Below are 24,459 nucleotides of genomic sequence, written 5' to 3'. Positions count from 1 at the left end.
TGATGCCATTCTTGGCACCTTTTATATATATATATATATATATATATATATATATATATATATATATATATATATATATATATATATATATATATATATATATATATAAAAGGTGCCAAGAATGGCATCAAAAAATATAAGGCAGTCTAATACAATAATTATAGATATTATGTCGTGTTTGTTTTGCAATGAAGGGGAATATTATTTATGGTCGAGTGTTTTTCTATTATGATTAGCTAATAAAAAAAGCCTATTTCTTGAGTAGAATAGAAAATAAAAACTGGGGTTTGATAATTACTTTTTAGCATAAGTGCCTACCTTATCAAATAAAAAACAATATTAGATAAATCATGATTTATATCATTTTATTTCATATAATAATAAAAAATCAAAATTTCTTTCTTGTTGAAGTATGAAAGCCTTTTATCCATGGGTTTAGTTTATTAGGTTTATTTAAACGATAAGGTGATTTTTTTTTCTTCATTTGGTGGCGTAAGCTGAAATGTAAGCTGAAACATGGGTGTTATTCAACCTGTTGAGTGGGTTTTTTATTTTGAAGTACGATTGAAAAGAGGATAGGTATCGACTTCGGCATACCAAGATGAGGGTTTGGGGTTTGTTGAGGTGGTATGTGGAGGCTAAATAAAATGGTAGTGTGATGTGGTAGATGATCATTTAATAAAAATATAGTTGGGGTTGTTTAGAGATGTCAATAGGGATAAACGGAACGGTGTTTTCCTTGCCCTCACCCCAAAATTTCCCCATTTTCACGCCCCCTCTACTCCTCCTCCACCCTCGAATTCCTGGATTATCCATGCCCCGATTGATTTTGGAATATTTTTGTTATTGTGTTAAAAGAATTTATTTTTTGGGCTTAAAAATAGCTATTTATAACATATTTTTACATGTTAAAATCAAAAAATGTAATCATGTCTCAAAGACATTATACCAACAGCTTAAAACATAATTTTTTTTGTTGAATTTTAGAAGTTCAAAATTATCGCTATTATATATATATATATATATATATATATATATATATATATATATATATATATATATATATATATATATATAATATTAACGGGGACCCTATGGGGGATTCAGGACGGAACTGCTCACCCCATTTCCGTCCCCGTTCTCAATTTTTTAACTAGTATCCCCATATGAGATCAGGTCCCCTTAGATTCGTGGACTCATGAGAGTTTTTGACATGTCTAATATCATTTAATGCGATAGTATGTGGTCATTCAATAAATAACTAATAAAAACCATTATGTACTTACTACTAATAGATTAATTAACATATAAAATTAAATCAAATCCTCCCTAATAAATAACAATCCTGTTGCCACTTGTCAATTTCTTATGTAATTGAACATATGACATTTTCTTAAATTTTTGATTTACCTAGTATTCCATTTCTCAATTTATTAAGATGTCACCTAATCAATATATAATGCAGATACACACTCTTCAAACACACGTATATATAATGTTAATTGTTTCCTAAATTTATGTCCATAAACAAAGCAAAGATAAGTTTTCATTTTATAACACCAACCGATTAGCCTCCAATCACGGTGGATTTCATGAATGCATTTCAAAATCACATCTCTTCCATTTATTCAAATATTCTCTGGGTATGTTAAATGGACTTATATGGAATTTTATATGGATATATATTTAGTATGGCATCAATCATTCAAAATCGTTCATCTTTTACTGATAATAGGTAATAATTTTCTAAATTTTCTCTCAATTTCATCTATAGATAATACATTTCATCTAAAATAAATTCTTTCAATTTCATCCATATATGCTCGAGTCTTCTTGTTGACGCTGGAAATCAAGTCTGTTCAACAATCAGAATTAGCATTCCAACAGCCACAAAAGGTCAGTAATGTCATTTTTTGTTATGTATAGATTGTCTTTTTTTTTTTCAACACATAGTGTAATATGACCTTTTTAATATGTCCGCCAAGTGTTCGATGTAATGCCTTCAACATTTTCTTCATTGGAAATATTGAAGATGCCCCCACATATCTGAATCCTGGTGTGTGTTTATACTTTATACACGAAAAGACCTTCATTGCTTTCTTGTGATGTATCTCATCAGCATACAAGGAGACTTTGCCCCTGTGCTTAATGTGTAAATCAGAAAATATTGACAAATCGTATCTTGTTTAACATATGGGAAGGGGCATTTTGGTCCTTTTTTTAGAATATACTTATTAACTATCATATGGCACTTCCAGCTAAAGGGAATAAAGAAAAAATAATTCACTGTGCATCAGTTTAGCAACTATTAATATCAAACAAGTAGCTTCAGTCCGGTTCTGAACAAAAATTAATTTTTTTCTATGTAACTGTAATTTTGAACAGGGGAAATATGCGAAAGGGCACTTTGGTCCTTTTTTTTAGAATATACTTATTAACTACATAAAAACAACTTCATCATCCGCTGCATAAATTGATTTGTTAGTGTAAATTTTCTATGGTTTTCATCTATAAAACGGAATCACATTCATCGTTTGAAGTTTACCAATAACACAGTTGACTGAATTTCTGAACCATATTCTACTTTCTATTGTAATTTGAAAATCCATTTTCGGCTCATTTAGGGAAGTGCTGTTTTCATGCATTAGAGAGAAAAAAAATTATGGACAATGTATTTTTGATTTTTTACCGTTTTCATGCATTAGAGAGAAAAAGATTGGTATGCAAAATGATAGCAATGAAGGTTAAAAATGACATAATGGTCATTTTACTATGATGAACAATGTATTTTTCAATTTTTTTTATCGTAGTATTTCACACTTGCAATTAACTTAATTAATAGTAACACAAACCCAAAAATGCTTGGACTGGGGAAATATGGGAAGGGGCATTTTGGTCATTTTATTGTGAAATTGTTTCTGTTTTATTATAAACATAAAATAATTTCTGAACATAAAATTGTTTCTGTTATTTCTGAACATAAAATAATTTTCTTTTTATGTAACTGTAATTCTGAACAGGGGAAATATGTGAAGGGGCATTTTGGTCCTTTTTTTTAATATACTTATTACTTTATTTTTTCATGTAACTGTTCAAAATCTTAGTTTTTATATTTCTTTTACAGCTCATGGATCCAACCGAAATCACAATGATTAATGATCTAGGTCTCTCAAATGACATCTACACAATTAAGGTCTGAATAATCAGGCTTTGGAAACAAACAATTTGGGCGAAACCACATGAGACACGACAAATCGGAATGATTTTGATGGATGAAGAGGTATTTAAAAAGAATTGCTTTTAAACTGTTTAATGATTTCATAATATCATATAATTAGTTATACATTATCCATGTTAATAATATAGTTGTTTATTATTTATTTATTTAATCGTTTTTGAAGGGCAATAAAATTGAATGTACTGTGGACAAATCATATGTGATATTGGGGCAAGCACTTGAAGAATATGTGGATGTTTACATTCATAAGCCAACACTTGGTTTATATGTTGATGGTGTTATGAAGTTCGTTGACACCCAAAACAAATTGTTTTTCCAATATAACACTAGAGTAACCAAGTGCATTGGTTTTAATGGGCCCAAGAATTATTTTTCTTTTGCAAACTTCCAAGATCTTATTGATAAGGTTATCCCTTCAACTATTTCTTTTGGTAAGTTCATAACGTTGATTTCACGTTTTACATCTTGTATTATTTGTATATAAATTGTCCATCCTAAAACTATTTATATACTAACATCTCCCATTGTGTATATTATAGATGTCATTGGTAATGTTTTTCAATGCTATCCACTGGAACCTGCAACCCAAAAATTGGATAAAAGGATTACATTGAAATTGAAAGATTTAGAGTATGTTTCTTTCATGACTTGTGTATTATTAGTTTTAAATTTGTTGTTTTAATTCATATACATTTAGGGGACGGCAAGTGTTTGCTACTTTGTGGGGAGATTACGCTGAACAAATTGATTCCTATGTATCCAAACACTGGGGGAATTTTGTAATGATTATTCAATGTGCTAAGTTGAAGAATCACCGAGGTCTTTTTATTAATACAATGTTTTATATTTACCATTTTCAATATTTATATAAGAAATAATTTAATACAACATCTTGTTTCATTTTCTTTTCAAGTCGTGCATATGTGAATAACACATATTTAGCAACAAAGCTATTCATGAGCAAGTTGAAGAAATTATTGATTTCAAAAAAAAATTTGATTATATTACAATCAAGTCCTTTATATATTACTATTAAACTAAATATATTTTTTATTGATATTATACTTACATTTTATTTATAAACAGCTTGAATGAAAAAGAAAGTGGATCGGCTTCTTCATGTTCTCGTGCTACGGCTTCCATCATGTATACTGTACATGATAACTTTCTTAAAAATAATCCGTTCTACCAAATTTCCATGATCCATGAATTAGATGAGGTATATTTACATTATTAAATCTTAAATTAGTAATACTTGATTTTCCTAACTCACCGTCATTTCTTATTACTATAGGGGAGTTATGCCATCATTCTTGACACAATTAAGATGTTTGAAGATAGTCAGCAATGGTACTACCTAGCTTGCAAGAACCGTAAGAGAAAGGTTCAAAAAATGCCCCTTGAACAATCCAATGTTTTGGACCATGTGGCTGAGAATGAATCATGGGTAAGTACACATGAGAAGTGCAAAGGATAAGTCATAGTTGCTGAACCAAGGTATCATAAGAAATTTAATATTCTTTCATTATTATATTTAACTAATTTGTATTATTTTATTTCTTTGTTGAATACCTTAGTTTTATGCTCAAAATTCGAGTACAAGGCTTGGTGGGAGTAGTGACACTTACTCTGTTTGACCGGGATGTTAGAAGTATTCTAAACATTTCTGCATCAGATTTGATAGAAAAGTATGAAAATGTATACTTTATAAAATCCATAATTTATTGTAATCATTTCTACATTTTCATTCTAACTTTTGTTTAATTTACATTTTTTTAGTAGATGGGTAATATTGTTGGTTTTCCTGTTGAGATTAATGAACTTATTGGTAGAAAAATGACTTTAAAAATTATAGTCAAGCGTTATACGTCTGGAAGAAAATACATTCATAATTACAACATATCAAAGATAAGTGATAACGTTGACATAATTTTTGCTCTCGAGAAGCTTGAAAAAGCAAACGACATTGAACAGGTTTAACTACAACTAAATCTTAATCCATTTACATATTACATTTTATATAGTTGATATTTGCCAATCTAAAGTACAATTTACAATCTGTTATATAGGACATTGAAACTGAGTCTGTTAATGTCGTGGTCTCAGATTTCAACTCTCAAGATACAATTGGTTTTAAGGTATAATTTCTCTGTTTTTTTTTTCTTTCGTTGTTTTACATTACTCCTATGTCAATCTTTAACATATAATAATTCTTGCATTTAAGGGTTCTGCTTCCTTCGTTGCTGATAATACTCATATCTCTACTTTTCCAAATACCATTTCAATGAGTCCATCAGCCAACCACGACACCACTAGCCTCCTTTCACCACCTACCAATGCGAAACGTAAACTTGTAGATGTTTACGATCTTGAAGTAACTGTTTGTGAGTCATCAACAAAACCTTCAAAAAAATCCATTGGTGTCAAGGAAAGTGTTGTGTCCACGCAACTATTGATTCCTAAAGTCAAGAAGTGAGATCTTATTAACGTTTCAAACAATTTTATGTTTCTCATTTTTTATTTAACATTCCAGTCCAACAATAATTTTTGAGGTTTTATGGTTGGTTAAGAATACTTTCGTTGTTGGTTTCAGAAATTTTGTTTTCTTTCGTTTTATGTTAAGTACGGATTATGATTTCCTTATTAAATGTTGTCATTTATTTAGTTTTAAATTGTTAGTGTGTGTATGATAAATATGGTGCATGTCTATGTATGTGTGGTTGTTTTGTTATTAATAATCAAACTTATAAATTTAATAACCATAGCATGAAATGCAAATGAATATTACTTAATATCCTGCAACAAATTATCAAAATTTAGATCAGTCTAACAAAGACTCCCAACTATTGACATTTCTACTGTCATCAAGGGATGATGAGTGTTTCTTAACCTAAAATTAACATGGAAAACCAGATTTTACAAAAAAAAAAATCTAAACAGCTTTTTTATAACCATAAAATACAAGTAACTTAATTATAAACTTAAAGCATAAAATGGTTTGTAAAAATGTGTTTTCAGTTTCTGAACTTAAAGATGCATTTGTTTGTAAATGTGGGTTTCTATTACGTTTTGGTTCTTCTATTCCCGGTTACCATGCCACCTAATGATGTAAACTTAAAGATGCATTTGTTTGTAAAATTGTGTTTTCAATTTCTGAACAAATTTTTTTTTTATGTAACTATAATTTTGAACAGGGGAAATATGCGAAGGGGCATTTTGGTCCTTTTTTAGAATATACTTATTAACTACATAAAAACAACTTCATGGGTCGCTGCATAAATTGATTTGTTTGTGTAAATTTTCTATAGTTTTGATCCATAAAATGGAATCACATTCATCGTTTGAATTTTACTAATAACACAGTTGATTGAATTTCTAAACCATTTTCTGCTTTCTGTTGTAATTTGAAAATCCATTTTTGGCAAATTTGGAGAAGTGCTTTTTTCAGCCATTAGAGAGTTGTAATATATGGATTAATCTGTTTATATTCCACAGAAGACTGTAATGCAGATGCACAGTTAGGGATATGGTGAAAAATGAATTTGTTCCATGTATTAAAAACATAACTGCTTTGCATGGGTCAGGGAGGGTATATCGGTCTCTTTTTAGAAATTTCTAAAAGACTGTAATGGTATTTCGGTCTCTAAAAGGGTTTTGTTTTCCAAGAAAAATATAAAAGGGTATTTCAGTCTCTTTTTAGAAATTTGAATGGTATGAAAAATGGTAGCAATGAAGGTTAAAAAGGACATAATGGTCAATCTGATTTTGTACACGTTAACTTTGACGAATCTTTATACTCTCCTAATATTCTAAATGGACTTAAACCTTGAGGTTTGCCAATTCATAAATTGGTATTAAAAGTCGGTGTTCCGGTTATGTTATTGACCAAAAATACGGTTTGTGTAATGGAACAAGGCTGCGAGCTATAGCATTGGGTAAGCGTGTTATAGAAGTAGAGATAATTTATGGAAGTAATATAGGAAAACGTACGTTTATTCCAAGAATGTCACTGACTCTGTCGGATAAAGTGATTCTTTTCACCTTTCAGCGAAGACAGTTTCCACTTGCTATATGTTTTGCGATGACAATAAACAAAAGTCAAGGATAGTCGCTATCAAAGGTTGGTTTGTTTTTGAGACAACCAGTGTTTACTCATGGACAGTTGTATGTTGCATTGTCTAGAGTTAAAAGCAGAGACGGATTGAAAATATTAATTTTAGACAACGAAGGAAACCCTACCAATAAAACATCTAATGTTGTATTCAAAGAAGTATTTGGAAATTTATGATTCCTAAAACTTATTTAGAATATTTCATTAATGATTTTTTTTTGTATTTTCGGTTCAATTACATACTTATTCAATAAAGTCTTCACTTATATGTGTTGTATTATTTTAATAATTTGTTGATGTTCAAAATTTTATCTTATTTATTTTAAGAAATCCGTGTAATACACGGGTCTTACACCTAGTTATTGAATAAAACATAACAAAATACTCACTATACAACTTATCATCTACTCATTATACTAAAAGGCGACATCCTAAAACACATCACACAACTATCATCTTTATTTTGTCATTCGAGGTAATCTAACGAGATTATTTTTTCTTCGTTAACACATGTTTGTTTTTCATTAATTTCCTTCATTTTAATCTTAACCCACCCTCTCGCAATAAAATAGATTTTTTGGACTCCTTTATCCATTGTTTTTTTAATCGTTTAATAAACAAATTATATTAAATTAGTAAATAAAAATCTCTCTCTATCTCTCTCTATACTAATAAAAGAGTAGCTCTTTTGCCATGTGTCACTATATTAGACATTTTAATTAATGTGTTGCCACTTGTCAATTTATTAGTTTTTCATTTTAAATTTATTAGACCTCCTCATTAATGTGATTCTATTTTAAATTTTAAATTATTGTTTTCATTAATTCACAAATAAAAAATATCTAATATATATTAAAAATTAATTTTATATATGTATTTGAATCAATGATTATAATTTCACATAACTAATAAAAAATATCTCTTAAATTAATAATTTATTTAAAATAACTTATTAATAATTTTGAGTTTTTACTATAAAAATTTGATTAACTTTATAACCGTGGTTCCCATAGGTTATAAACTAATTTACATAATACTCGTTATACAACTTATCATGTACGCCTACTAAAAAAACAACATGCTAAAACACACCACATCACTCATTATCTTCATTTTGTCATTCGAAGTAATCTAATGATATTTTTTTCTTTGTTAAGCGTTAACTCATATTTGACATCCCTATTGTTAACTCATATTTGTTTCTCATTATCTCCTTAAAATAGATTTTTGGAGCTCCTTTATCCATTGTTTTTCTTTATTTCTAGTTTTATGTGTTTTATCTATATCTTTTTTCAATTTCATATTCTTTTTTTTGTGATCAAACGCTTCTTATACTAAAATTAGAAGTGTGTTTCTCAATTTGTGCTTCTTTGACCATTACATCCTTCTTCAAATTATTAGGAGGTTTTGGATGACGGATCACTAAATTTTCATAAAAAAGAGGTTTTTAATGTTGGTGACCACCCATACAATCTGGCTCACAAAAGATCACCCATATAACTTTTGTCGCATGTTTATCTAGTTACCTATATAGTTATTTTGTAAGAACTTGTCATCTTTAAAAAAACTAACATTATCTCAATAAAAAAATACTACAATTCATAGTTTTCTCTGTAAATATAATATAATATTGATATATTTATATCCAATCTCAATTCTTCATTTTTAAGCCGTTTTGAATTCTTTTCTACGATGTCATTCGCATCCAAATTTCGTTTAAAATCTTAACAATTCTTAAACTTTATAAAATACTAGAAGGGGCGATAAATGGCATGTTGATGCAAATCACTTTAATGCCGACATATTGTATCTTTAGTGAAGATGACTATCGTGGAAAAAACCAAAAGAACAAATAAATATTGGCACGAGTGAAGGAAATAGTTGGATCAAATCAGGCGGACAACTTGGAAAATCTTGGTAACAAATTACTCAAATGAAAGGTCGTTAAAAGCGAATTAATGAAGTTGTCAACAAATGGGTTAGTGTTTACGGAGAAGCATATAGAAAAAATAAATGGAATGGGTATAAAAAATGTTGCGAATGGGTTGCATAAATCGAATGAGACAAGTAGAAACAAGTTTAATAACAAAATCGTATTTAATGGGGTTATTTATAAACATCGTAACGGGATTAACAACAAGATTATGAATACAGTGATTGTGTCGCAAAAAGATCAATGACTACCAAAGAAGGGGGCTATTGTGTCCAATCCAACACTGAAACGCCAAATAGCGGTGGTTCATGAATTAAACGTCCAACTATTGGAGATGTTGCTAAAAGAAAACAAAAATGTAAATCTTATAATGAAATTATTGCAAAACTCCATATAATGAGGCTTAATAGAAATAATGAGGTAGAAGTCATGAAAAAAAAACTCACTTAAATCAACAAAAAGAATACAAAATGGAAGAAAGAAAAATATGAAAGAAATGGAGCGCTAATGAATATACAACTTGTGCATCTGAACACACTTCTACAAAAGGAGCCCGCTTCATGAAGAAAATTTAAAACGTTTTCTAATATCGAAGTATTATGAAAATTAATTACAATTGGTTTATATTTTATTTTCAGTATATTTATGTTTTTAAAATGCAAATTCCCTCACCTCAAATGTAAAAGCATTTGTTTTGTAGTCCAATACGAAGAGGTTGAGGATTCGATCCCTCTCCTCGTTTTTTATTCTTAGGTCCAAACAGGAACCGGTTGACTAACCCGTTTATTTAGGATTCTAATCCAAGTCTACCTAGCTAACTTATATTTTTTATGATTTTGACGTAATTTTAAGCCCAATCAATCTAATAAAAAATAGTCATTGTGGTATGCATTTTTTTCAAGAAAAATGTCCAAACCACTAAACTTTTAGATTGGTGGTCTTTTTCGAAAGGTTTGGTTGTAGATTTGGTTCCTCCTCAAACTGAAATAACTATTATACCCTTAATATATATTTTTTCCTTTTTTTCTTTCAATTTTCAAATATTTTATTGTTATTAAATAAAGAAAAGGCCCCACAAACCCCCACCTCATCCTACTTCTGTCTATCTTTCTCTAGGCGTCCCGACATTTGTGTTCGCTCAGGACTTCTATAGTAAAACATAAAATCTTCAAACTTCCATCACTGTAAACATTTTACAGCTATAATCCTCACTACGATCACAGTCTTACTTTCACAAATGTTTCATGTCAACTACTACATATTCTGTTACAAAGAAAACAAGAATAAGTGAATAAAACCCTAAACGAAGAGCAATTCAGAACATCTGTTGTAAACACGAGAGATAAAATAGAGGATTACATAGACATTACTGACCGACTCTCTCTTGACCGTCATCACCTAAACACCACACAATAACAATGGTCGGAGGTCGATTTGTCGACCCAACGTACCTTTGATAAACAGGTATAAATGGACAGCGAAATTGGTGTCGATTCCGACCCATTTCTCTCAGGATTCGTAGAGGAGAGAATTTCTCCCATATCCATGAAAGTTGTAGGAACAAATACAGGAGATTTACCAAATTAGTGTTGAATCCTCACAGCCTCCCTCGTTTTCATCATCTCCAACTCTGATTTTCCTCACACCTCTGATTTCCTCCTCTGTCAACTCATTTTCCCTCTAACCTCTAGTTTTCCTCCTCAATCCCCGCTACCTCCTTTGCCTTCGATGAGGATAATAATGAAGGAAGACACGGAAGCGATCCGTCAAGAGCCTCCCCTCAAAGTTCATCTCTATCTCTAACAAAAAATCAGGAAAGCCATCTGCATCCCTAAAAATCCCTCCCCTCCCACCGCCTCCTTCTGAAATCACATGCAGATCTCACAGATCCTCCATCCCCCCCTTCAGCTCTACCAATCAAAAAAACGACTCGAGCGCCAAAACTTTTCACTTTCCTTTTGATAAACCCCAACACACCACAACCCTCCACCATCGGAGTTGAGTTCGACACTAAAAACCTCCACGTCGACAAAAAGCTCATCATGTTTCAAATTTGGGATACTTTCGGCCACAAGAAAGTTCGAGCCTGTCACACCCCAAAACCGGAACGACGGAAACGTTCGGGGGTGGAGGACGTCATGTCAAGTATCACGAGATATGTATATGGTAAGCAAGTAATGAACAACCATTTCATTTAGAAAGAAAGTGTTTACAATGTATGTGTTCATAAAACATAGAAGTCATAAACAAATAACAAAACAAGACTTGAAGCTATAATGCTCCATCTTCTGAAGTCCCAGCACGAGCACATGTCTAATAGTCTCCTGAGAATACAAGTTATTTGAAAGAGATGATCAGCAATTAAGTTGGTGAGTTCATAAGATTTTAGTGATGTGAGTAAGCTGTAAAAATGTGGTTGAAAATGTATATGTAAAGTACTGTAAGCTGTAAGGTGTTGTTTTGTAAAGTTTGTCTGTTCCTCTAGAAAATCATATATTTCCTACTTAAAATGGGAGTTGAGTAAAATGACACTACAAGCCTTTCTATGTGTAATAAGTAGGTGCAAGTTATATATACTTGGAGTAAACAAACAATCGATTATGCGCATCTGCCCTCAACCTACAACCCGACGGGGTACAGTAAGTAAGGCGGATAACACATATTCCAATGGTTGTTAGATCGTTGTCATATATAACCTTGGTGTATTCACTTGTTACTCATGGAGTTATTTGTAATGGTTCCTTTATGTCTAATGGAGAGTTCCTTTTAAGAAAACCTATATTTCTTATAATAAAATATTGACTATGGTGATTACTTTTATAATAGCTTTGTTTATACTGCTATATATAATTTGATATCGGGTAGATAGTAGATTGGGTGACCTCGGTGTAAGCCCACATCCAACAGGAACAGGACGTACAGCGAAGAGCACACATCCTACTAGCTGTCGGATACTAGTTTTATATATAAACATGGTGTATAAACTAAGGTATTATAGAGTTAACTCACTTAAAGTCTTTAAAACTGACTTTGAAACGAAAGTTTTGTACTAGAAAAATTATGCATTGAATCTAGTGTCCTATGACCTGATCCATACCTGGTACCCTTATGATGACTTAACGTATACTAAACATAAATATATATAGATTCGGGTAGATAATAGATTGGATGACCTCGGTGTAAACCCACATCCAACGGGAACAGGACGTACAACGAAGAACACACATCCTATTAGTTGTCGGAATCTACTTAGCATATATGTATCCTATAGTGTATACATTATGGAATCATAAGGTTAGCATCATGGTTCTAACTTTTTAAAAGTAGCCTTCTACCAAGACTCAATTGTTTTGAAAGCAGTCTTCTACTAAGACCCTACTGTTTTGAAAGCAGTCTTCTACCAAGACTCTACTGTTATGAAAGCAGTCTTCTACCAAGAATCTATTGTTCCTTTGTCAACCGTAAAGTACATTCTCCCTAGTTTATAACCTATCTTGAATAGAGAATAGATTAACCTTCAAGTGTTACCGACACTTTATGAAAGTAATGGGAGAAATGAGTACCCTGATGTCGTTTATAATGACATACGGAGGTACTATCAACCTAAAAACATATTTGTTTTATTACGGTCATAATGTGAAAGATGGAACCCCTACTAACCGCTCTCATGTATGGAGATTGAGGGAACCAAACGCGACCCGAGCAAATCCATGCAAGCCGTGTAATTCACATTAAAGTTAGATCCTGTTTGCGTGTTGTCATGCTATAGCAAATTAACTTGTTAGTTATGTTCTGTTATGTTATGTTCTGTTCTATTCTGTTCTATTATGTTCTGTTCTGACTCTTTGTGTGCTTCATTGCACTAGAAGTAATGAATAGTATTCTCCTAAACTATACCTATAATAGTTTACTAATGCTCTAACTGGACTGTTACTGAAAAGACTCATTTATCTACAAAGTTATGCTTATACTTTAAAATGGAGTTTTGTATAACTATAAAGTAACATAACCTTTAGAAGAGTTTTGAAATGTTTTAACAACTTATAAATAACATAAGTAACATTTTGAAAGATGTTTATAATAAACATTTACACAATTATCATTGTGTTCAACTTGTATTCCCCCCTTAAACAATTAAAATAGTTAAAAGATTCATTACGGGGTATGAACTCACCTGATGTGGGTGATTCAAAGGGTATGCGCGTACGGATGAGAAGTTCCACGAATGAAGTTCTGAGACACAATAAGTCCTAAATGATATTTAAGGACACATAATGACATGAATATAGTGTTTATAAACAACTATATGAAAGATAACACCTTCCGGGACTAGGAAACACCTTGGCCAAGTGTTGGAATCACATGTGATTCAACATAGGAAGGTATAAGGCACACATATGAGTTTACTACCATGCGTTCACGGCCCAGTAAACCCTAAACCCTAAACTCATGGCTACACATGTGGGAATGCAAGTTTGAATGGTAGGGAATGTTTTAGGGACATTAGCTTTAACCTAGGATGAGAAAGACCACCTTCTTTGGAGTTTTTGAGGTGATCACGGCCCAAATGAGTTTACTACCGTAAACTCATGGCCAATTATACTTATGAGGGTCCTAAAGGTTATAAGGAAGCATTCTAAATTCATGTCTAAGCCTTAGGAAGTGTTTGTGGTATCAAAACACTCTTATCTTGGGTTTTCGGCCCTTGGACCAATTTGGCTTGAGCTTGCGGCCGTAATCACCTATGGGTGATGATATTTTGGTTGTTTTGGGTCCTAGACACATCATGGTAAAGTGTTATGCTTGTCTCTTGGCTTATGGAAGGCATTTAGGGCATTTTGGCACCCTAAAATGGAGTTCACGGCCCAAGAACTTCCTTGGCCGTGAACTCACTACTAGCCTTGTTTCTTAATGTTTTGGGGGTCTAAAACAAGCAATGGTAGTCTCTAGGTTTAGTCCCAAGGCTTGGAGGGACATTGGGCACACTTTGGCCCTTATAAAGGAGTTTACTCTCCAAGATGTTCTTGGGCGGTAAACTCCCAAATTACTTTCTAAAATTTCTCTAACATGTTCCTTTTTTTATGTTTTTTTAATATATTCCCGTAATTACAAAGTTGTTCTCTTTTACAAATTCATTTTCCTTTTTTTTTAACATATCCGCTTTGTACATAAAAAGATTTCCACAACATCGGTATTATTATCTTTAGTGTTTATACAGTTTTAAACTATCACAAATATAACCTTCTTTTTACAAACAGAGAACCTTCGTTCTCTAAATTGGTAGATGCAAAAACTTCACTTAGCAAACGTAAAACTATATGTTGATTTGGAGACCGAAGTTCTTTTGTTTGCTAGCTCGTGGTTTAGCATCTTTAATATTTAGTATACTGCAATGTCTAAAAAGTTTACAATGTTATAATTGTTGAAAAAATGAGTCCGAAAAAAAATCTAATAAGATTACTATGGATATAATTATCTCTTCATTTGAAAATGTTTGTAACATAAATATCATGAAACTAAAAATAGATTTTCAACTTATACTATATTTTCTCAGAAAATGACTGAGGAGGATAACAAACTATCGTTTTTGTGGTCACTTTTTTTTACACAATTTATCATTGAACTTGTTTTTTGTGTTCAAAAAATACCATTATTACCAGGTATTGAAGGTTTTATAAGTTTCCCGGCTCCGACGAAATTTAGATGAAGAACTAGGTTTTATTTCGGAGGCTCAAACATGTTTGGGTGTTCTACATCTTCATTTGCCCAAACAATTTCAGGAACAATTTTTCAGATCTAAAACGATTTCAGTATTCATCTTCATCTTGTTGATTGTTTTTGAAAACGATTTTAATGTTCGTGTTCTTGATTTCAGTTCAATTTTTGCATTCGTGTTCAAGAACATACACATACACTACAATCGGCTTCATAAATCAAAGTAAATCTAACATCTTGTTCATGTTTTTCAGGATCGAACCCAGAAATCAGAGTTCCATAAACAAAAACCCTTTAACCTATACAAAGATCGATCATGTCTTTTTGTTCTTGAAAACCCTTAAAATCGAAGGGTTTGAGTTTTTTTTATGTTCTTGAGTCTTGAAAACACATTTGAAATTCTCTTTCGAGTAGAAATTTCAAGTACAAATGAACAACCAAAAACTTTAAGTGTTTTGTAAACTGGTTTGAGTTCTTTTTATCTTCAACCTTTGGGTTTGGATCCAAAGTTTTGTGTTCATGTATGTTGGCCTAAAAATACATTCACCGAAAAAATACGATCGCCAGATATTCATATTTTTGCCTTAAAATTCATATATTGGCCTAAAAATTCAGCGTGACGAGCTAAACCTATAATAACCGGTCATAATGATATTTTTTGAACACCTAAAACAAGTTCAATGATAAATAGTATACAAAAAAAAATGACCAAATGTGAAAAAAATGATAGTTCCTTATCTTGTTTAGTCATTTTCCCTTCTAAAACCAACTAAAGATGCCAAACTAGCTTAGACCACAACAAAATACAACAAATAGAATTTATGAAGAAAAAGAATTGTCGAATGTTTGGGGTTTTTTTTAGAAAATTAAAACCAGCAACCCTGCTAGAAAACCTAAAACAAAAAATAGGAAAAAGAAAAGTAAGTTTTTTTTTTGAAAAATGGATTGTTTTAAAAAAAATCTTAAAACCTAAGGTATAACTAACCCATGCTTTACTTTAGCAAAGAAAATTGAGTAGTTAATGCTTCAAAATCTGTTGTATTTTGTTGGCGCTGGTTAGATATTTCACTTTTGTGGGTTTTGAAGATGAAGCAAAGATACAGATCACAGACAACATCATCAACAATCACCAAATGCTAATAATTGAATAATGTTCAAGATATTGATCAAAACATAACCCTAAAATGCATGAGCAAGGAGATAGTAGACTGTAGCAAGTAAAAACACAGATTTCCAAGAATGTGCATTCCTCAGTAGATATTCAAAGACGAATTATAACCATTCAATGAAAAGGGATTAAACAATGACAAGTGATATTATTTTTCCATGACATGGTGCAAAAGGTTGTTCGTACATTAACAGAATCATGTTCAGAGCAAGTAGAAAATGCAGGAATATATCACTCACCAAGAAGATCAGAATAACTAAAGAGACAATGGTGTGATTCGAAATCAAAATTGAACATTTTGCCAAAAAGTCTCCAAATTCACTAATGAAAATGGTGATAAGATAGAAGTAAAGCTCGATAAAAATTCTCAAAATATCAAAACAACAGACAATAACAGAAGAACTAACATACTTTTTCAATTGAATACGAAAAGAACCTCGATCAATCCTGAGGAATCTCAACATCACCATCAGCTATTTCCTGCTGCAAATCCTTCGGATCTTTTCCGTCAACCGTGCATCCAACAGAAACACAAGTTCCGAGAATCTCCTTCACAGTTCCTTGCAACTCCTTAGCCATTGACCTCGGACGCATAACCTTCGCGATTTCAATCACGTCATCGAGAGAAATGTTGCCGCTGTGCTTGATGTTCTTCACCTTCTTACGATCACGCTCTGGCTCCTTGAGAGCTTTAATCACGAGAGCAGCGGCTGATGGGACGACGGAGACCTTAGCCTGACGATTCTGAACGGTAAGCTTGACTGTAACTCTGAGACCCTTCCAGTCCTTGGCGGTTTCCTTTGCAATGTCTTCTCCGATCTTCTTTGGAGAGAGACCGAGTGGTCCGATCTTAGGAGCGAGTGAACTCGCTGCTCCGACCTCACCTCCGGTGACGCGGACATAGACGTCGACGACTTGTGACGGATCGAACTTCGGCGGCATCTTTGAAGAAACGAGAGAGACGGCGGCGGCGTCTAAGGGTTCGGCGAGGGAGTCTCTGTGTTGTGAATCAGTGCGGCATGAAAAGGAAAATTAAAAGGGGCATATGCTAGGGTTTTGCATGCGACGGAAATGTCTTTTTTACCCTGTTTGTTTTTTGGGCCTAAACCCGAAATACGATATAAAACATTTGGGCTTTAGCTTGTAGTTGGGTTCGCATGGCCCATTTTATAAAGAAACTAATCAATTATTTTTTTTCGAGTTTTTTTTTAGAAAAGAAGAGAGAGAAAAAGAAAGGAAACAAGAGTTTTATAAATATCATAATAGCAATTATGTCAATTATGTCTTTTACTTTTACCTTAGTTTAGCAATTATCAATCATTTGCACAGTAAAAATGATGTTATAAAATTATCACATTTTTAAAACTTTGCCAAAAAAATGTTTAATAATTCATGAAGCATAATTTTTTATTTAAATATAAGATGGAAGCTTATATATGAGGATGTAAAGTTGACATGTATTAACATTTTTAATTCGCCTTCTAAACAATCTTGAAAGGGGGATCAAGGAAAACACATACTGCCATTAAAATATAATAAAATAAAAATATGGAAAGCACATATTTTGCCATTAAAACTTTATAGCTTATTTAATTAACCTTTGTAACTAATCAAAACTTACATAAGTTACTCTTGACTTTTCGTTTGTCGTTCTTTTATTTAACCATAAACATCGCTAAGTTGTCAATATGCTCTACATAATTCTTCGTTACTTAAGAATAACTCGACCCCAAGTTCATAGGATAGACAGCTTTCTCTTGCGCATGGTACTTGTAAATATTCAAGACATTGAACATCTTAGAAATGAACAATGTTGTGGGTATGTTAACGATATGAATGTTATCGTTATCTTTTGTGAAACCTTATAAAAACCATATTTTCATTAACTCAACTTGTTGTATGTCCCCATCAAAAACCACTCCCTACGGAAGTAGACCATGAACTCATCTCCCACATCGAATATATTGGGACACCTATGTTTATCATTGGTTTTCTTGTACTTTGTATCCACATATGTTATCTTCGCTCTTGCCACTACATGAGTCTTGTATATGTCTTCCAACAAGTTTGTCGGTTGTGTTATTATTCTTCCCAGACAGCTCAACCAAATCGACTACTGAATGTGGGTGGATCTTATATTATGTAGCATATAATGAGATCCATGGCATGCTATGTATTACCCTGTTGTAAGCAAACTCTTCTTAGGACATGAATGTATCCCATATATTTTTTGATTTTATCCACATAAGCAACAAATCATGTCCAAGTGTGTGATTGACCACTTTAGTTTCAATTCGGATTACAGGTGAGCATTGTTATTGAAGTTCAGTTATGATACAAGAAATCACTAACAAGTTAGTCAAAACTCAAAAGTAAGTCAGAAACTTACTATCTTGGATAAAGGTTATCGACTTGAACTCCATCGAAATAAACTTCTTAAAATAATAATTCAACTACACACACAACATCACATGTATTCTTCCTTGATATTGATGGGTTATGAGATAACATCAATCCTATGGTGTTCATGCAACCCTAATTGTTTTGATCTAGGTTTTTCTAAGTAAACATACAACATTGAATACCAAAGCAATAAACCTCAATTGACTAGCATACAAATATGAAATTGACATATGATTAGGGTTAGCATCATTACCTTGATTGTTGTGTAGCAATAACAATCACAAACCTCCTTGATCTTGACTTCTGAAAGCCTAGTGCCTCAAGTGTTGTACCTCTAATGGAGTCACAAACGCACTATGCAAAGGATGAAGTAGGAGAGAAGGATTTTCAGCCACCTTAAGGTTTCCTCAAGCATTGGACCAAAATCCCTTAGTCATGGGGTCTATTTATACTTGTGGTTGCTAGTGTTTTGGTGGAAACCCTAATATGACTACTTAATCCTTAAGCAGGCAATGGACCCCTTCTAGAATACCCTTGGACGAATTCATTATGGGCTTTCCATAGAATTCGCCCAACCTTATTCCAAGGTAATCCATCAGCCCAATTGCAACTATCAAATATTTACAATATCAATCCCCTTATTTAATCAGTCTATTTTGACCACCAAATTAATTCCAGATTAATTTCCGAGGGTTTATCCATCCGAGTAGTTCCCCGTGGGTAGCACCGATCATGTTCGTGAAAAAGAAGGATGGATCACACAGGATGTGCATTGATTACCGAAAGCTGAACAAACTAACGGTAAAGAACCGTTATCCGTTGCCGAGGATCGATGATTTGTTCAATCAACTGCAGGGTGCGTCTTGGTTTTCAAGATTGATCTTCAGTCGGGGTACCATAAGATGAGGACTCAGGATGAGGACATACCGGAGACAGCTTTCAGGACTCGGTATGGGCACTACAAGTTTGTGGTGATGCCGTTTGGGCTCACCAATGTCCCAGTAGCATTCATGGATCTCATGAACAGGGTGTGTAGACCGATGCTTGATCGGTCGGTGATCTTTTTATTAATGATATCATGGTCTACTCTAAGACCAAGGATCAACACGAGCATCATCTGAGGGAAGTATTGGAAACCCTGAGGGCGGAGAGGTTGTATGCCAAGTTCTTCAAGTGTGATTTTTGGCTGCGGGAGGTACAGTTTTTGGGGCACATCATCAACCAGGAAGGTATTTCGGTTGATCCAGCTAAGGTAGAGGCAGTGATGCAGTGGGAAGTACCGAAGAATGCTTCCGAGATCCATAGCTTCTTGGGCCTAGTGGGCCATTGTCAAAGATTTATCCAGGGTTTCTCCAAGATTGTTGTGTCATTTACCTGCTTGACCAAGAAGAATGTGACATTTCGATGGTGTACAGAGCAACAGTTGGCTTTTGAGACCCTGAGGCGGAGGTTATATGAGGCTCCGATTCTAGTACTACCCGAGGGGTTAGATGATTTGGTGGTGTACTGTGACGCATCGATTTCGGGGTTAGGCGCGGTATTGATGTAGAGAGGGCATGTAATAGCTTACGCCTCGAGGCATTTGAAGCCTCATGAGGATGATTACCCCACTCAAGACCTGGAATTGGGGGCAGTGGTGTTTACCCTCAATATTTGGAGGCATTACTTGTATGGAGTGAAGTGCACCATCTATACTGATCACATGAGTTTGAAGTATGTATTTTATGGATCAGTAGAACCTCAACATGCGACAGAGGAGGTGGTTGGACGTACTGAAGGACTATGCTTATGAGATCTTATACCTCCCCGGGAAGGAAAACATGGTGGCCGACGATTTGAGCCGCAAGGCGGCAGGTTCCCCAAATGGGAACGTTTTTTTAGGATGATCGTGATCTCTCCATTGTTGGATATGATCAAGGAGGCTCAGATCAAGGGGTGAAGAAGGAGAACTGGAAGATAGAGCAGATTCGGGGACAATATCCTTTGTTTGTCAAGGATAATCGTGGCCTTTTGACATAGTGTGGTCGAGTGTGGGTATCGGTGACTGGACGAGTGAGACAAAAGATATTAGAGGAAGCACACAAGTCCAAGTCATCTATACATCCAGGGGCTACGAAAATGTACAGAGACTTGAGACTGAGTTATTGGTGGTCATGCATGAAGCGGGAGATAGCCTGGTTTGTGGAGCGTTGCTTGACCTGCAGGAAGGTCAAGGCCGACCACCAGTGGGCTCATGGTAAGTTTCAATCGCTACCCATTCCCATGTGCAAATGGGAAGATATCACCATTGACTTCATCACGAAGTTACCGAAGACGATGAGGGGTGTGGACGCCATATGGGTGATCGTGGCCAGGTTGACGAAGAGTGCACACTTCATTCTGATTTCCGAGAGTATATCTGCTGAAGGGTTGGTTGATATTTATGTGCGCGAGGTAGTGGCTAGACACGGGGTGCCAGTTTCGGTAGTCTCTGACAGAGATGTTCAGTTTACATCTAGGTTCTGGAAAAAGTTCCACGAAGAACTAGGCACTCAGTTGCATTTTAGTACAACATACCATCCCCAGACAGATGGACATAGTGAGAGATGATCTAGACACTTGAGGATATGTTGCGAACATGTGTGTTGGATTTTGGAGGGAGTTGGGATACGTATCTCCCACTGGCAGAGTTTTCGTACAATAACAGTTACCATGCCAGTATCGACCGACCTGCATTCGAGATGTTGCATGGTAGGAGATGCAGGACCCCGGTCTGTTGGGGCGAGGTTGGACACTGGGTCATGGGGAGCACTGAGGTAGTGCTCAAGACTACCAGATTTATTCATCAGGTGCGTGACCGGCTGCGGTCGCACAGAGCCGCCAGAAAAGTTATGTTGACCGACGGCAATCGGATCTTGAGTTCCAGGTGGGGGGTTTTGTACTATTGAAAATGTCTCCCTGGAAGGGGTCATCGGGTTTCAAAAGAGGGGCAAATTAAGGCCATGATATATAGACCATTTCAGGATTACATCCCGGGTAGGCAAGGTAGCATATGGCCTAGAGCTGTTGGATGAGCTTAGCCAAATTCACAACACTTTCCATGTGTCACATCTTCGGAAGTGTGTCACCGATGAGTCCACAATTATTTCTCTATACGACATTCAGGTAGACAAGAACCTAAACTACACTGAGAGACTCGTTGCAATTTTGGATAGCAAGACCAAGGGTCTTCAGAACAAGGAAGTGAAGCTGGTAAAGGTGCAATGGCAACACCGAAGGGGCTCCGAATGGACATGGGAGCCGGAGGAGGAGATGCGGAAGCATTACCCCGATATATTCACATCTGCGGACTTCAAGGACAAAGTCTAGTTCAAGTGGGGGAAATTTGTAACACTCCAAATCAGGTATTTCCTTGAAGCCCTTGAATATTTTAAAAATTGCATAATAAGAACCTTAAGTACGATGGGCGTACTCATGGGTACGCTTAGTGTACTATGCATGATTGATCGTGGAGGGACAGCACGTACGCTGGGCGTACCAAAAGTACATTGGGCGTATGTAAAATGGATTTGGTCATACCTTGATAATTGATCAACATAAGGCATGTACGTTAATATCGCTTATCATTTTCGTTATGTAATATTTATCATGTATATTCACATTTTATATTTTTTTTGTATAGGGTCTATTGGAGGCAGTTAAAGATATATTCCTTAGTGTTTAACATATGCAATGTGCAAGGCATATTTGTACCAACGTTAGGAAGAGATTTATTACTGCACACTTTGAGAATATGTTTTGGAAGGCTAGCAAGGCATCAACTAAACCTCTTTTTAATCCAACCATGAAGGAAATCCAAATGCTAAATTTTGTTGCATTTGCATACCTTATGGAGAAGAACCATACGACATGGAATAGATCATTTTTTACAATAAATAGGATTTGTTTTATTGTTGAAATTGGATTATATGAGAGCTTCAACAGTATATTAGGGATGGGGAAAAAGCCAATCATCACAATGTTGGAGGAAATTAAATTGTATATAATGGAGAGACTTTTCAACTTGAACATTAAAGGTAGTACATGGACTGACTACAAATCATGTCCATCTATTATACACATACTCGATGAGTTGAAAACCGCACAAAGTTATCTTATATTTTCTTACTTATATTTCTTTATTTCTATATGGTTATGGTAACTGTTTTACTTGGTGTCATAGGTGTTGGCAAGTCGTACCAAGTAGTCTAAACCAGTTTGAAACAAGGAACTTAACGGAGTCATATGTTGTGGACTTGGATAAGAAAACGTGTACTAGTAGATTGTAGCAGTTAAATGGTTATGGATATATGCATACAGTAGCAACTATCTTATATCTCAATAAATATTTTGCTTTTTATGTTGATCCAATGTACTTTGCAACTTTTTACATGAATACCTACAAGTATCGATTGCATGGTATGAATGGAGGCAGTATGTTGCCAACTATTGAATACATACTATTTTCAACTACTGAATACACACCACCTTTGCCACCATTGAAGAGAAGAATGACATGCATGCCAACAGTCAACGTGAGATGGGATGCATCTGAAAGAACTGGAAGACACATTGTGTCAAAGGTTGACAAAAGAGTATTATGTAGTGTTTGTAAACAAGCAGTACGTAATGGTACATAATGCCAACAGTCAATCGCGTCCATGCTCTCTTCTATTTTCTTCCTATACTTGCATAATGGTATGTTTAAATCATCCACCAGAATGTTGTTCAAAATTAACGTTATATTGACCAATAGGCTTGCTTGTGACATAAAGGTTTAGGAATAGTGTTTTGTTCTAAAATGGGATGAAGCTTTTATGTTTTGACTGACATGGGGACTATTTTATAATGGGGATCACAACCCCAAATTTGGAAACGAAGTTTTTCACCGTCACAGGCCACATGGGATACACGGTGGCAACCAACTCATCAAAATCTAGTATATGTGGAAGGGACACTAGGTAAATTAGGTTAGTTATCCAAAAAAATGGTAAAATACAAGTTTAATCCCTTACAATACAAAAAAGAGGGACCTTGTAAAATAAAAATGGTAGGATTGTTGGTCTACAGTGAAAAAAAACCTTTATTATATTCTCTCTCATCGAATGGTAATCCGTTAGGGTTTGTCCCGTAGTGGGGTAGGTTTGGGATACTTATATTAACAATATATCAATACGGTTTAGATGTTGCATAAATGTGTTAGTTATCAAGAGTGACATAATGTTACGACCTAAATTTTCCATTCTGTCATCGAGTTTAGTTTTCGTTACACTTTATTCGTTAAATTAACCTCTTATATTTTTAAAGTCAAATTTTAGGGACCAAAAGTGTAAGAAAATGATTCTTAGTCGTGTGTATGGACTTGGAAGGGGGGTCATTTTCTTGTACTTTGAGGGTCTAGTTTGTAACTTATGTTGTATGTAATGATGCCTAACCCTAAAATTCAGGGATTACTTCTCATTTGTAGCCACCAAACACTTCTAGAGAGGGTTTCCATACATGGAGTTATGAAGAGGTGATAGATTGTCTACGATCTCAAGCAGGCTCCCCACGTATGATACCATAGATTTGCTCAGTTCATCAACAACTTTGGTTTCATCAACAACAAATCAGACAACTCTCTCTTTGTCTACTAACAAGGTTTTCAAATTGCATATTTATTACTTTATGTTTATAACATTGGCTTGACTGCATCTACTACGAGACTTCTTCAGCAGGTTATTTCTACTCTTCGCTCAGAGTTTGTCGTGTTAGACCTTGGCTCTATGAACTATTTTCTTGGTATTGCAGTCACCAAGACAGTTATGACATGTTTTTATCCCAACAAAAAATATGCCACTGAGATTCTTGAATGAGCAAAGATGTTACATTGC

At 34.2% G+C, this 24,459-nt stretch overlaps 1 long non-coding RNA gene and 1 pseudogene across 1 annotated transcript; one reads left to right on the top strand and one right to left on the bottom strand.

Moving 5' to 3' along the window:
* Nucleotides 1-3,740: 3,740 nt before the first annotated feature.
* LOC145069696 (uncharacterized) lies at nt 3,741-5,707 on the top strand. The gene is made up of 6 exons (XR_013689641.1): nt 3,741-3,868; nt 3,936-4,057; nt 4,325-4,457; nt 4,533-4,735; nt 4,816-5,376; nt 5,463-5,707. It is a non-coding gene; the product is annotated as an uncharacterized LOC145069696 (long non-coding RNA).
* Nucleotides 5,708-16,438: 10,731 nt separating this feature from the next.
* Nucleotides 16,439-17,202, bottom strand: LOC145093565 (large ribosomal subunit protein uL11 pseudogene; annotated as a pseudogene).
* Between the last annotated feature and the right edge of the window lie 7,257 nt (nt 17,203-24,459).

The sequence above is a fragment of the Lactuca serriola genome, chromosome 1 (genome assembly GCF_051521515.1).
Source record: "Lactuca serriola cultivar US96UC23 chromosome 1, Lser_US96UC23_V15, whole genome shotgun sequence".
Classification (NCBI taxonomy): Eukaryota; Viridiplantae; Streptophyta; class Magnoliopsida; order Asterales; family Asteraceae; genus Lactuca; species Lactuca serriola.
Note: the sequence above shows the minus strand (reverse complement) of the source record. Positions and strands in the feature narration are given on the sequence as shown.